Genomic DNA, 13,886 nt, shown 5'->3' with positions numbered 1-13,886 from the left:
GTAGAATTTGCAAATCCGAAAATTGGCCATTATTTGCCAAAGACTCTATTCACCCCCCCTCTAGAGTCTATACTTGGGCAACACTTACTATTCAATAATGAAATCAGGTGATATAAACAATTACTATAACAGATGCAAATCATGCGAGGCCTTTATATAATTAAATGTAAAAAATAAAATTAAATGCAACTTTCACAAATTTAAAATTACCTATGTCATCATTCAACCAATCCTGGGTACACAACAATGCTTTTACGTTGTCCGGTAAGATTGAATTTCGATGTTTGCTGATAATCTGGCCTTCAATGCTAAAGGCCGACTCTGATGCAACTGTCGTGATAGGAATACTCAATACATCACGTGCCAACATAGAAAGTTCAGGTTATCGATTTTGGTTTGCATTCCAGTATTCAAGAACATCTAGATCAACATTTTGCTTTCGATTAAGCACCTATTCTTCTAAATACAAATCTAATTGTGTCTTGTTTCTATTTAAGCCATAGCGCTGACTTTTAAAAGTGTCAAACTCCTACAAATAAATTTTGTATTTAGTATAATACAAATTATAGAATATTAAAGATGAAAATAAATATAATTCACAATAGCACGAGCTTACTTACATCCATTTCATCTACATCACTAGTAATGCCGGCTCTTAATGAAGAAGGGGTTGTAAAAGAGAAGATATGCACATACTTTTTAAAAAGCATATATAAATTCTCAAGGACTATTTTAGCCCTTGCCTCAAATGTCTCCTTATCAAGCTTTGAAAAACAGTACTCCACATATTCCAACTTATATCGGGGATCCAATATTATTGCAAAAGATAACACCATGCTATAACACTCCCAATATTTATTAAAAAAAATTTTCATCTGCGTTGCCATAGAACGTATAATAGTGTCTATACTACTCAACTGCTCATTTATGAGGAGTTCTATTTTCCAAACCCCATGAAAATACAAATTAGCTGTAGGATACTTGCTTCCTGAAAAGAGGGTTGTGAGATCATAAAAAGGTTTCAAAAACTTAGCTATTCTTTCAACCCTAAGCCACTCCTCATCTGATGGACTAGTTTTAAAATTTGTGTCGATCAACTTTAGTAGATAAAATGCTTGACGAAACCTTAATGCATTCTCAATCATAAGATAAGTGTAATTCCATCTTGTTACCACATCTTGACGCACTTTCTTGCTACCTTTCAGTGAAAGCTGAACAATGACGGACCCTCTTACATATTTCACACCTTCACGAATCTTAAAGATAAACTCATCTATCACTTTTAATCCAACTTGTACAATTAGATTCAATATGTGAGCACCACAATGCACGTGAAAAAACTCTCATTTACATAACAAGCTATTAGTAATAGAAAATTGATTCGTCAAGAAATCCACCAAACCATCATTATACGATGCATTGTCCAAAGTAATCGAAAATACTTTTTTCTCAACTCTCCATTCTTTTAAAAGATGAATAATTTTTTTCTGCCAAGTTTGGACCATGATGTGGAGGGGGCAAATGATGAAAACTTAAAATCCTCTTCCTCAATACCCAATTTTGATCTATATAATGAGCCGTGATAGTCAGGTATCCATCTGTTGCCATAGATGACCACATATCTGTGGTCAAGCATATTCTTCTAGAGATCGACTCTAACTCAATCTTGAGTTTCTCTTTTTCTCTCTCATGCATTTTCAATATATCAGATTTAGCGGTATTCCTTGAAATGCATTTTACTTCTGGGTTTAAATAGCAATGAAGCTTTCTAGTACCTTCATGTTCCACAAAGTTGAATGAATAGTTATGCTTAATAATTGCAAAAGACACCATATCCCGGTATGCGCCTTGATGAAATACAGAAATAGGTCGAGGCTCACATGCATTACGTTTAGGACACCGGTTGACATGGCGTATCATATTACTAGTGCCACTTGATGGATTCATATTATACTCTTTATCGCACCAGTTACATGTTGCCTTGGCAGTTTCATCACTAGTTTTAACGGGCTGTTTTGTGAAATGCTCCCACACTTGAGAAATATACCTCCTGTGATACTCCCTAATTGCAGAACACGGGTTGATCAAATCCGCGCACTTTTTTTAAGGGATATCAAAACAATTAAAGTATTTAATAAGCACGGATTACAAAATGGAATAAAGAATAAAATAAAACCCTGAAGAAAACTAATTAATAGTAAATCCATTAATAACTCCCAAATGGTTACAACTCGGGAATCCCGTAACTCAAGGACCCCTTATTGCTTAAATGATTAAATTATTATCTAGGATGGAATTAAGGAATTGGTGTGCAGAAGAAACATTTATTGGCAGATTAGTGTAGGTATGATTGGTAATTAATCATTGGTTATTGATTTGGCAATTTAATGAACCTATTAACATATTGAATTGTTGTATTACATATATAAGTATTTATATATAGATTCGTAGCATAATATAAGTTAAAGTTTTATTATGGATGGTTTTAGTAAAGATGATCTATTTATTAGTTTTCAGAGGCTTGATAGAGAGAGCTTGCTCGTAGGGTTTAACCCACGATTTTTTTTCAGGTTGTTAGAAGGTCAAGTCTCAAGGTTGAGGATCCGCAGCTGGAGGACTTATCCATTCCTTTTGTTTAGTTAAAAGTAGGATATTATTATTGTTTCAGTTGATGTTAGTATTTATTTTCTGGAATTCTAAATAGTAACTTTTGGTAATTAAAAGAGGAATACATCCAAAGCCCAATAGTGATTTCTAGTTATTTAAATCACATAACTAATATATAGGCCTTGCCAAATCATCCACGTCTCACCAACATTATTCTATTACTATATATAAAATAATGCACTAACCTGTAAATACTAGATTATTCTAATCCTAACCCAACCTATACATACAATCATCACAGATGAAATTTTAATCATCTAACACATAATAATTTAATTATGAAATGGCAACTCAATCATGCCATTACAAATATATTTCTTTATATATTAGCAATTCAACCGTGCTTCCTTAGGTATATTGATTTATACCTTTAAATAGCAATTCATCAATGCCTTTCATATGTGAAATTTAATCATAAATAATAAAGCCAAGTATTTACGCCTTTGGCAATTCACCCATGCCTACAATTTAACCATATACCAAATCATTCCTAGGCACTCCCTGCATATTACAAGCGTACCATATAATATAACAACCAGCCTATTAAGATATACCAATTAAGATTAATGATTTAATCATCTTAAATAGTATATACACATACACATATATTATCTAATATAAATATTAGTTAATTCTTATATATGCATGCATCATATATATATATATATATATATATATATGCACACTTTCCTCCGTCCCCAATTATTAATTTAATACCTACACACAATTAGATACCGTAATGCTACTCTATACCTCCCAAAACCCCACAAACACACCCTTTAATGGTTGCTTTCAACCTTAACAGCTTAAAAACCAATTCTGGGAATTCATTGGACCACACAGGAACTTTCAGGGACCTCAAACACCCCCGCATGCGCTCCCACGCGACACCATACACACCTAGACCCACTGCACGCGCCTCTACGTGCCATCTTTCATTGGCAGGCGCGTCCACGCGCCCTCACACGCCTGATCCCCTTTCGGCGCGTGCTGGCAGCCTCTAATTGGTTGCTGCTTGGGCTTTGGTAACCCGCGTTACACCGGATAATCTTCCCGTTGACTAGACCCAATAAACGGTCCATAAGCTCACGCACACCAGCCCTTCATGCACCGCGAAGCATCGAAACCATCCCTCCTCCATCAGTAGCATCAAAGGCCCACAACCGCGCGTACATACGCTTACTATATGCCATGCCGCACCGGATTGAATCCCTTTTGAGTGCGCCGATTTGCATCCTTCCAGTGTATATATATATATATATATATATATATATATATATAAATCACAGAATATACACAATAAACCCTAAATAATATAAAACATTATAAACTCCTTCCAGAAAATTCCAGGAAAAATCCCAACAGCCTTATTTATTATTTTGAGTATAAATTAACATATATAACTATATTAAGATCTATTTCCTTCAATAAATCATGCTAAACTAACTCAAAACAAACCATAACAAGTACAAAAAATAAAAACCTAACTAATATAACCTCTCATATATTGAACCAATTTATTTTTACAATTCGTATAATTATTCTCATGTTTAAATCTATCACTTTGTAAATAAAACATGTTCATTTAATTCGATTAATAGCTTGTTTTTTTATCAACCAAATAAAAATATAATTTATATTCAAGGTGATAGGTTTATGAATTTCAAGAGGAGAAATAGAGAATAACTTGCCTTTTCTTTTCCAAATCCAGTCTCCTTTTACGTTCTTTGATCCGGCCTCCTCTTCGTTAGCCCTTCTTCTTCCTTCTCTAACTCTCTTATTTTTCTAACGTAGAAAAACTCATAACCCTAAAGTCTTATGTGTATATTTATACACATCAAAAACCTAAATCATTTTCCCATTATGATTACCATATAAAATACATAATATTTATCTTTTAAATAATATATATACATACATATATTTTAATATAATTATATATATTACCTTCCATATATAACCATTAGTTAAATAAATTATATATACCTATAATTATCGATGTATATTTATATTGACATATATACCCCTCCACATGATTTTTAATTAACTAAATTTATATACATATAATTACATATATATATATATATATATATATATATATATATAAATTTGCAAAGATAATTATTAAATATCTTCACAACCATAGGCCTTTAATAACTAACCCAACAAGGCTTCCTTCAAGCCCAAAACGACATCCTTTGGCCCAACCTCCCTTAAACACAATCCAAATAATTTAAATATATAAAATAACTAAATAATTAATACACACAAGCGTAACTACACACAAATCCAATAAACAATTTACTCATTAGCATTTCGCAAATCAAACACCATACAAATTTAACAAATAAAATTATAAAATATATTTCAATTAAAACAAGACAATATATCTACACACTTAATTAAATAAAACAAACCACAATTTATCTACGCACTTAATTAAATAAAACGAATCATAAATAAAATAAATCATTTAAAAAAAATAAAATAAAAATAATTAATTTTAATTAATAAATCCTTTAAAAATATTGGGGTATTACACCTCTTAACACGCTTTGAATTATTACTAGAATCTTGCTCCACAATTTGTTCAACAGAATCTTCGCTATACTCCTCCATTATGTGCACTAATTTGAAGATAAACTTCTATCATCAATAAATGAAATATGACAATTTAAGAATCACACAACTGTTACAACCAAAAAATCCTAAGATACATGACCTATTATTGAAAAATCCTAACAAGTACATTAGATCTGCAAATGAGAGAACAAATGTAAAAGGAGAGATTTGAATCTAAGACCTTCCACAACATAAGTATATCATGGACAACCAATTGAATGCATTCTAATAATAACTGTAATCCAGCAAGAAATGAGGTTCTATTAAGTTAAATTGTAAATGCATTATTCTCTTGTTATATAACTTTAATGTCTAAACAAAATTTTCACAAGGCACAAAACACCCTTTTAAAAAATCCATTGATGACACTATATCATCAATATTCCACCAAGGTAGGCGGATTTGTCTTGGAGCATCATGAGTCATTTGTGTGAATGTATTACTTGTAACTAAGGTTAAATGTTTTCTTTTTCGAAAATTCAGGCCCATTAAAATACTGCAAAGGAAGGGGAACTAATCGATATATTTATATCTATCCTACTAATCTACTATTAAGTGCAAGTCATTTTTATTTATTTTTATACATTTTTATACCATTTTATTTAAATTAAACTCCATCTTATATATATAAACTGAAAATTTATAGATATCTTGAGAACTTTACATAGAAAAAACTGAAAATCTCTCACTAAGCTGTTCATTCTCCCTATTTAAGTGCAAATTTTGTAGTCCTCTATATATACACAAAATTTATGTTATAAAGTTCAAGGAACAAAAATAACCTACTGTGAATTTAGTTTAAAGTTTTAACTAATTTTTTTTCAATCCTAAATCCAAACTAACAATTCGAGCTCTTTCACAAAGATAACGATTATGGTCTTTAAACACACCATTGTGTTTGTTATGGGAGATGTTTGCTTCTTTTTCCAGCAAGTTTCTGGTCCTCCTCTTGTGGAAAGCTGCAAAGTGATGCATAGTCTGGAATCTTCAAAGAATTCCAAACAATCATCTTCAAATAAATTTAAAAAATCCAAAAAATAAATTCCAAACAATTAAAGATCTTCGGAAGAAGAAGACTCTGAATCCATTAGAGGAAATAAAGAACCAGAGCTTACTCTTATTTTCAAATAAATTTAAAAAATTAAAAAATAGCCGACACATTAGACATATAAACTCACAAATTTACTGAACCAACTGAATAAAAGATGATAAACATAGCCAAAAAAAATTATCAATAGGTAAAATAAAAAAACCCTAAATTGCAAGCAATCCATTTACAAGAACAATACTGTCATCAATTCAAGAAAACAAAGAGAACCTAAATGAGAAAAGCAGAAAAACACATTCCAAACCTGAAGTCTGAAGAGATTTGAGCAAGAAAAAGAGTCCTGCTATCAGTTATGATCCACAGGTTGTGCTTCGAAGAAACTACGGGAAGAACATTTCAAGCATGTACAGGTTTCCGAGGCATGGCGAAGGGAAGAGAGAGAGAGCTGCACGGCGAAGGCGAAGGCGAAGGGAAGAGAGAGAGAGCTGCACGGCAAAGGCGAAGGGAAGAGAGAGAGAGCTGCACGGCGAAGGCGAAGGGAAAAGAGAGAACTGAAACGGCGAAGGCGAAGAGAGAGAAAGAGCGTTGCACCCAGAACCAAACCCTAAACATCGATAGTTAATATGTGGACAGAAATACGGGTTGAATATGGTTAACCATATTCAACCCGTTTTGGCCCTAAAATTAGAGGGTTGAAAATTATCCAACCCATTTTTGACCCATGTTAAATATGGTTAACCCAAACTCATTAAAACATAGGCGGATATGGGCGGGTTGATGGTTCCTGACCCATTTTGCCATCCCTAATATATATATATGGGTATATATGTGTATATAAGGGGAAAATAATAATTATTATTATTGATAATGTTTAGAGATAATATTATTAATTATTTATCAGTATAAATATATTTATATATATAGTTATAAAATATATAGTATAATTATGTTTATGTCATCACGTACTGACATAGTTGTGTATATGTAAATATAATTCTTTTCTTTATTTTCCTTAGGTAGACTTATAGTATATATAGGATTAGGGTTTTGTAAGTAACCTAAATATATATATATACTCGTATAAGTCTGGGAGAGGAGGCTAGGTTTTATATATGTAATATATATTATACCTAGAGAGGAAAAATAATCTGAAAGGAAGAAAGCTAGGGTTCGGCCAAGAGGACTGAATCAAAGAAAAGGAGGAAGAGGGGCTGAGTCGTGGGTTAAACCAAGAGCGGCAGAGGAGGTTCAATGACAACTAAGATCGCTGAAAAAGTTAGGAAGTAGAGTTTAAGGTTTCAATCCGAAACCTAGAGGCAAATTTTATTTCTTGCTTTCTTTATTTGACCTGCGTTCTGTGCATGCCTAGGTAGTCTCCAGGAAGTAAACGGATATTAAAAATGGTTAAGTATGCATATTAATTCAGATTTTAAACTATAATATACGTGATGAATGATTGAAATTGATTCTTTGAATAACTGGTTTGAAGTTTGTTTTAAATTTCTGTTAATAATGCATACTGAAATTTATATGTTTTCTAGGTAACTTTGGGATATAGACGGATTTCTGGGAACCTAAATAAGATATTACAAAGTGTTTATAGCATTGTCAGAGGTGGGGACGATGACAGGAAGCAGGGACAGAGCCTACTCCCAAGGGAATGGAGCCGGCTGCATAGGATTTTAGACCACGGCCCTTTGTGAGAGAGAAAGCGGCTCCATGGATTGAGGGAGCCGGCTCCCTAACTCACAGAGCCGACTCCCATTGGTTGAGAGCTTGCTCTCAACTTTTGAGAGCAAGTTCTCGCGCATAGTGACTTACTGGAATGTTTTTAAAGCACTGTTTTGGTATTTTTGAGGTTCCTGGACTGTTCTGGATTATTGTGGAGGATTCTAAACATTATTTTATGTTAGATTAAAACCTATATTACATAGTTAATGTCTATATGGTAATGGATCTAACAGTATGGAAGTTTAAATAATTTTGTATGCCGTTAACGGATATAATGGATTTAATTGCTATAGACTATTTTAGCAAATTAAATGGACTAGTAAGAATGTATTATGTGCTCAGTTTATACTTCTGATGTGACGACCCGAACCCAAAGGTCCGAACCGTTAATCGGGTCCTTACTTGAACTCGAGGTCACATACGTCAAACTCGACATTCTAGTGTCACGACATCACCTTTGAGATCGTCATTAGGCTTTCACAAGGTTTTCAAACAATTTCCCAAGGTTCGAGAGAAGGATACAATGACGAGAAGAGCAAATTGGACCAAATAGATTCACTTCAATTGACCGAAGTGGAGCTTCGGTAGGCCGAAGCAAACCCTTCCAAACCGGTCGACCGAAACAAGAGATCCTGAGAGCATATGAATGGTTCGGTCGACCGAACCCTATTTCGGTCGACCGAAACAGGAGATCCTGAGAGCATGCAGGAAAATCGGTTGACTGATGCACCATTTCGGTCGACTGAAATGGCTCTGTCGAGCTTGGAACCTGATGCTGAGAAGCTGCACTTGTGGGACTGAAGAGAAACTGAAATGGGGACTTTGCAATTGATCTCAACTTGTCCAAACGTTGAAAAAAAAGAGTTGATCTACAAATCAAAGACAAAAACACCGCTACATGATCTCATTATAATATCATTAGATACTATTACATGAAGTGTATACATGGTCCTTGCAATTATCATAATTTACAACAAAATGACTTCGAGCTTCAAGTTACAACAAGATTTACACGCCAAATGAACTTAGTATATTTCATATCATGTTGCTATATAAAATAAGTGCAAATCTTTACAAAATGCTCTCAAAATGCCTTCAAGTTTCCTTAAGCCTATGGTGGATTACATCCGCCAACTCTTTGCCATGTCCTGAAAAATGATAAGTATATGGGGTGAGCAATTTGCTCAGTAGATGGCACTTAAGACACACTTCTTGTGTCCCCGTGAATCCAACCAAAGAATAGAGCAATAGGAGTGGGGATCATACTATGTCAGGAAAATATAGCATACTAACCATTCTTAAGTATAAGCAGGATGATGCTATGGAGTGCAATGCATGCCAATGTCACTCCCCATTTTCATCATTCAAAAACCATCCCTTTCAAACGATTAATATAACCCGCCCTTTGGTGACTCCGCAGCGACACGAGAGAAGGATTGGCTAGTGTCCCTGACCCTTGGTACCCCCGCGGCATCATTTTGGGCCCAGCTAGCTCAACCACGCTAGGGTAATCTCTCTAGTTCCCTATAGGCTATATTAACCCTCCGGCCCTTTGATACCTCCGCGGTGACCGGGTTTTCATAAAACCAATTCATCAAAAAACTTTCCCAAAATTCCCTATTTTCATTTCAAAACAATTCTTCCCATTTCTTGCCCAATGCTAATGCATAGATGCGTCAATGCCATGTATGTAATTATCATCCCATAACTAGTACAAATTTTGATTAACAAGGCATAATTCGCAAGGATCATCAAGAAGGTCATAACGTGCTTTTATACGTCAAAGATCTAGCATGATAAACATTTAAAACTCAACAATTAAGTATGTTCTTCACATAGGTCATTTAATACACATGGTCACAATTAACGTATAAACATAAATACCAACAATTTGCTAGAGTCTACAAAATCTAATCATGTTAAACAACAATTAAAGATAATTAACTCACTAAGATATAAGATCTCATGAATTAAGGGTCCCTACCTCAAATTGATGCAAAACCCTTTAAATGGGTCAAGAATTTCGAAATCCAAAGAAAGGCCCAAAGCTAAAATTGTTGGTATGGATTCGAAGGCCTCGTCGTGGGCTTCGATTTGCCGTAAACGGCTTCCGAAAACACCAAGAATTGAAGGAGTAATCTTGAAGTTTTAGTTGAAAAAGAAAAAGAAAATGCAAGATAAGGAAAGTGAGAGACCAAATATGGTCTCTAAACGACTTAAACAATATTGGTGGGTCCCACCACCAACCTTTAACTTTTTCCTTTTTCCTTTGATTTAATCTACACCACACAAACATATGCAATGCACCGCCATACAAATGCTACACAAATCACATAAATCAAAATGTGTGAAATGCAAATGGACCCAATTAAAATCCAGTGCGCAAAATGTGAAAAGACGAAATTGCCCTCGCAGCGACGAAATTCTGAAAAAATGAAAAATGCTGAAAATTGGAAACATCACATCTGAGTATCATTATATCATACTCTGAATTTATAATTGAGGATTAAATGGACATCATGAAATTTATATATTAATTTGCATGCTGTTACGAATTGTGGAAGATTTAATTGCTAGCTTTGTTTTATCAAATTAAATGGACTAGTATGAAAGTATTTTTGGAATTTCAGTATAATGTGCTCAGTTTATATTTCTGATTAGCATTATATCAAGCTATGGATTATAATTGATGAACTATTATAATTTCTGTTCTGTCAATTATATGGATATGGATGATCTAAATTGCTTATTTTTACTCTAGCAATTTTAACAAAGGTTATATGATTATAATCATATATGGATGCATAATAGGATCCTGCATATATCTGACTTCTATTATGTTTGTTTTTGGATGTATTTGATGTTCAAATGAGTATTACATCAATTATGGATCATATGCATTATTTGCACTGGTATGGGATGGTGGCATATTAGGGATGGATTAGATCAAAACGTTAATTCCTACCTATTCATATAAACGGAATGGATTAACTAAAACAATTAAATCCTACAAGGATTCATGTCTTGTCAACTAAAACAGTTGAACGACATATTGGATGTATGTTTTATATTCTATATTAGGAATGATTTATATATATGATTATGGTGCCGTGATATGAGTTTTAGTCTTAGGATCATAGTTAGGGTGCATATATCACCTAGGATAAGTAACTAGACATAGTTGATGTTCCTTGGTAGGTCTAGGTATACATGCACACCGTGATGTGTGATTTACATGTTTCCTTCTATTCAGATTGAGACAGATTTATGGACTAACAAACGTCCTATAATGTGTATTTATACATATATGGACTATTTAGCTATTGTTGAGTTATCTAGGATGTATCTGCGTATCGGGTCTCTGCTTGGATTGTAATAGAGTAGAACTTGCATGTGGGTTTGACCCATTATCATTTTTCAGATTTTCGTCAGAGGTAGGGATTATTCGTGCTGAGCAGGGATCGTCTACTTCACTCTTCCGGATTGGTCGCATAGAAGTTTTCTTTATGTTCTCGATATTTTGATGTAGACACTTGTTTAGTTGGGATTTTTCTAGGGGTCCACATAGTATGGATTTCCGAGTTGTATTACTAATGGAGGATTGGATGTACCAGAATATTTTATTATTTATAAAAATTTATTCTGAGGATTTCATTAATGGATTATCGTTTTAGTTTTCTTTCAGCAAGTTTTATTTATTTCTTTTTATCATATTTTTATTCTGTATTCGATTATTGCCTAATTGTCTTGATATCCTCGGGTAATCGGGCGTGGGCCTAGCCAACCCGTATCCGAAAATCTAGGGGTATCACAAAGATGCACGTTAAATCGGAAGTCAAATTCGAACTTAAAACCCTAAGGTCACAAAAAAGAATAAATCAAATAATTAAATAATTGATTAAATAATTAAATAATAATAAAAAATTAATGACGGAAATCGGAAGAGGAAGAAAAGACAGGGTCATTACACATCAATAGACATATATATATATATATATATATATATATATATATATATATGGTAAATATATTAGTAATTATATAATTAAAAAATAATATATTTAATTTTAGTATAGTTTCGGTTCAAGTTCCATACTTTGGAGCTGGAGTTACAGCCGAAATCGAAACCAAGACTAAACGGTTCTAAATATTTGGAACTGAAACCAAGTACCGGCTCGTGTTCCTAACGGTTCTTTGTGCACCCTTAATAATGCCACTGAAGAGGTCTAGAAGCAATAGGAGCATGCTGCATTACTGTAAAAATTTTACACTAAAAATTTCAAATTTTAAAATTAAAAAAAAAAAAAAATAAATAGAGATTGTTGGGTAAAATCAGTCTTATTTAAAGTAAGCTCGTGTCTAGAATTATTATTTACTATGCTTTTGGGTTTGATAAAAATTAAATTAAGTAAGATAGTAAATTTGTAATGCTAGGATATTGATTTAAAAGGGTGAATTGCAAAAAAACCCCCCTTGACTATTACTCACTTGCAAAAAATCTCCCTTATGAATACTTTTAGCAAGAAACCCCCTCAACTATAATGAGGGGGGTGTTTTAACTTAATACCGTGCAATGATTTTTTGAGATAGTTTTTTGGACCAAATTACCCCTCAAAAATACTATTCATCTTCTCCTTCGCATCTTTTAAAAAAAAAATTATTACAAACCTAACCTCTCTCTCCCTTTACTGTTACACCCAAACAAAGAAAACTAGGATGATGGATCATCCCCACCTACCCAACAAGGAATACTACTGGCGTCAACTTGGAACCCTATAGAACCCCCCCCCCCCCCCCAACACACACACACACACACACACAAACACTATTCATCTTCTTCTTTGCATTCTTCTGATAAAATAATAATAAAAATAAATAAATAAATTCTTAATTCTTTCTTAAGCATCATTGGAGCCCAAGTATATCCCGACAAGTATTTTCCTTGATAAAATACAACTATAACGTAGAAACCTAATTAATTTGGAATATGAGACATTATTGCAGCAGAAATGTTCTTGGATTGATTCTTGCAACATTTCATGCAATTCTTTACTTGTTAATAGTTACTGAACACGTTGTTTTTGTTTCCAATTTTAAATTCCGTGTTACAATAAAGGCAAAGAAAGAAATAAAATAAGGAATGCAAAAACTACAATTTTTTCTCATAAAGGTTCTTGTATGGGATGTCATGAAAGATCAGTTTGGGTAAGAAGCAAAGGGAGGTCAAATTTTTTTATAAGCGCACAAGAGGAAGACTTGATTGGCTTGGTGAAAACCTTCTGTTTTCTAGAAAGAAATGTTAGGTTGGGCAAGAATTTTTTTTTTTTTTTAATTTTTATTTTTATCAGAAGGATGCAAAGAAAAAGATGAATAGTGTTTGTATTTGTGTATATATATGTGTGTGTGTGTGGGTTCTATGTAAGGGCGGATCTAGCCTTTTTGAATGGGATGGGCTAATTTTAGACTGGACTAACTTTGGACTGGGCTACCATTACTGTTTTTTTTTTTTTTTTTTTTTTTTTTATTTTTTTTTATTTTTTTTTTGAGCTGGGCTTGAAGTAGTATGGTAAATATTTTTTTTTTTTTTTTTTTTTGGGGTGGGCTGAAGCCCAGCTTCGCCCACCCTTGAATCCGCCCTCGGTTCTATGGGGCTTCGAGTTGACACCAACAGTATTCCTTATTGGGTAGGTGGGGATGATTCATCATCCTAGTTTTCTTTGTTTGGGTGTAACAGTAAAGGGAGAGAAAGGTTAGGTTTAGAAGAATTTTTTTTTAAAAGATGCAAAGAAGAAGATGAATATTGTTTTTGAGAGGTAAT

Source organism: Cornus florida, unplaced genomic scaffold (assembly GCF_030987335.1).
Source record: "Cornus florida cultivar Cherokee Brave unplaced genomic scaffold, ASM3098733v1 CherokeeBrave_3.0.0_Hap2_Chr11, whole genome shotgun sequence".
NCBI lineage: Eukaryota > Viridiplantae > Streptophyta > Magnoliopsida > Cornales > Cornaceae > Cornus > Cornus florida.
The sequence above is the reverse complement of the archived record's forward strand: the minus strand, read 5'-3'. Positions refer to the sequence as shown.